We start from the raw sequence: 3,145 nt of genomic DNA on the forward strand, positions 1-3,145 counted from the left end.
TGACCCTCACAGTACCTTCTGCCCCTCACTCTTTACTGTGACCCTCACAGTAGCCTGTGCCCCTCACTCTTTACTCTGACCCTCACAGTACCCTCTGCCCCTCACTCTTTACTCTGACCCTCACAGTACCCTCTGCCGCTCACTCTTTACTGTGACCCTCACAGTAGCCTCTGCCCCTCACTCTTTACTCTGACCCTCACAGTACCCTCTGCCCCTCACTCTTTACTGTGACCCTCACAGTAGCCTCTGCCCCTCACTCTTTACTCTGACCCTCACAGTACTCTCTGCACCTCACTCTTTACTCTGACCCTCACAGTACCCTCTGCCCCTCACTCTTTACTGTGACCGTCACAGTACCCTCTGCCCCTCACTCTTTACTGTGACCCTCACAATGCCCTCTGCCCCTCACTCTTTACTCTGTCCCTCACTCTTTACTCTGACCCTCACAGTGCCCTCTGCCCCTCACTCTTTACTCTGACCCTCACAGTACCCTCTGCCCCTTACTCTTTAATCTGACCCTCACTCTTTACTCTGACCCTCACAGTGCCCTCTGCCCCTCACTCTTTAATCTGACCCTCACAGTACCCTCTGCCCTCACTCTTTACTGTGACCCTCACAATGCCCTCTGCCCCTCACACTTTACTCTGTCCCTCACTCTTTACTCTGACCCTCACAGTACCCTCTGCCCGTCACTCTATAGAGTGACCCTCACAGTACCCTCTGCCCCTCACTCTTTAATCTGACCCTCACAGTACCCTCTGCCCTCACTCTTTACTGTGACTCTCACAGTACCCTCTGCCCTCACTCTTTACTGTGACCCTCACAATGCCCTCTGCCCCTCACACTTTACTCTGTCCCTCACTCTTTACTCTGACCCTCACAGTACCCTCTGCCCGTCACTCTTTACAGTGACCCTCACAGTACCCTCTGCCCCTCACTCTTTACTCTGCCCCTCACTCTTTACTCTGCCCCTCACTCTTTACTCTGTCCCTCACAATGCCCTGTGCCCCTCACTCTTTACTCTGTCCCTCACAATGCCCTGTGCCCCTCACTCTTTACTCTGACCCTCACAGTACCCTCTGCCATTCACACTTTCCTCTCTTTTGGGCCTCCTTATCTCGAGAGACAATGGATACGCGCCTGGAGGTGGTCAGTGGTTTGTGAAGCAGCGCCTGGAGTGGCTATAAAGGCCAATTCTGGAGTGACAGGCTCTTCCACAGGTGCTGCAGAGAAATTTGTTTGTTGGGGCTGTTGCACAGTTGGCTCTCCCCTTGCGCCTCTGTCTTTTTTCCTGCCAACTACTAAGTCTCTTCGACTCGCCACAATTTAGCCCTGTCTTTATGGCTGCCCGCCAGCTCTGGCGAATGCTGGCAACTGACTCCCACGACTTGTGATCAATGTCACACGATTTCATGTCGCGTTTGCAGACGTCTTTATAACGGAGACATGGACGGCCGGTGGGTCTGATACCAGTGGCGAGCTCACTGTACAATGTGTCTTTGGGGATCCTGCCATCTTCCATGCGGCTCACATGGCCAAGCCATCTCAAGCGCCGCTGACTCAGTAGTGTGTATAAGCTGGGGATGTTGGCCGCTTCAAGGACTTCTGTGTTGGAGATATAGTCCTGCCACCTGATGCCAAGTATTCTCCGAAGGCAGCGAAGATGGAATGAATTGAGACGTCGCTCCTGGCTGGCATACGTTGTCCAGGCCTCGCTGCCGTAGAGCAAGGTACTGAGGACACAGGCCTGATACACTCGGACTTTTGTGTTCCGTGTCAGTGCGCCATTTTCCCACACTCTCTTGGCCAGTCTGAACATAGCAGTGGAAGCCTTACCCATGCGCTTGTTGATTTCTGCATCTAGAGACAGGTTACTGGTGATAGTTGAGCCTAGGTAGGTGAACTCTTGAACCACTTCCAGAGCGTGGTCGCCAATATTGATGGATGGAGCATTTCTGACATCCTGCCCCATGATGTTCGTTTTCTTGAGGCTGATGGTTAGGCCAAATTCATTGCAGGCAGACGCAAACCTGTCGATGAGACTCTGCAGGCATTCTTCAGTGTGAGATGTTAAAGCAGCATCGTCAGCAAAGAGGAGTTCTCTGATGAGGACTTTCCGTACTTTGGACTTCGCTCTTAGACGGGCAAGGTTGAACAACCTGCCCCCTGATCTTGTGTGGAGGAAAATTCCTTCTTCAGAGGATTTGAACGCATGTGAAAGCAGCAGGGAGAAGAAAATCCCAAAAAGTGTGGGTGCGAGAACACAGCCCTGTTTCACACCACTCAGGATAGGAAAGGGCTGTGATGAGGAGCCACCATGTTGAATTGTGCCTTTCATATTGTCATGGAATGAGGTGATGATACTTAGTAGCTTTGGTGGACATCCGATCTTTTCTAGTAGTCTGAAGAGACCACGTCTGCTGACGAGGTCAAAGGCTTTGGTGAGATCAATGAAAGCAATGTAGAGGGGCATCTGTTGTTCACGGCATTTCTCCTGTATCTGACGAAGGGAGAACAGCATGTCAATAGTCGATCTCTCTGCACGAAAGCCACACTGTGCCTCAGGGTAGACGCGCTCGGCCAGCTTCTGGAGCCTGTTCAGGTCTCTGACCCTCACAGTACCCTCTGCCACTCACTATTTACCGTGACCCTCACAGTCCCTCTGCCCCTCACTCTTTACTCTGACCCACACAGTACCGTCTGCCCCTCACTCTTTACTGTTACCCTCACAGTACCCTCTGCCACTCACTCTTTACTGTGACCCTCACAGTACCCTCTGCCACTCACTCTTTACTGTGACCCTCACAGTACCCTCTGCCACTCACTCTTTGCTGTGACCCTCTCAGTACCCTCTGCCACTCACTCTTTACTCTGACCCTCAAAGTACCCTCTGCCCCTCACTCTTTACTCTGACCCTCACAGTGCCCTCGGCCCCTCACTCTTTACTCTGACCCTTACTGTACCCTCTGCACCTCACTCTTTACTCTGACCCTCACAGTACCCTCTGCCCCTCACTCTTTGCTGTGACCCTCACAGTGCCCTCTGTCACTCACTCTTTACTCTGACCCTCAAAGTACCCTCTGCCCCTCACTCTTTACTCTGACCCTCACAATATCCTCTGCCCCTCACTCTTTGCTGTGACCCT

Source organism: Heterodontus francisci, chromosome 25 (genome assembly GCF_036365525.1).
Source record: "Heterodontus francisci isolate sHetFra1 chromosome 25, sHetFra1.hap1, whole genome shotgun sequence".
Taxonomy (NCBI): domain Eukaryota; kingdom Metazoa; phylum Chordata; class Chondrichthyes; order Heterodontiformes; family Heterodontidae; genus Heterodontus; species Heterodontus francisci.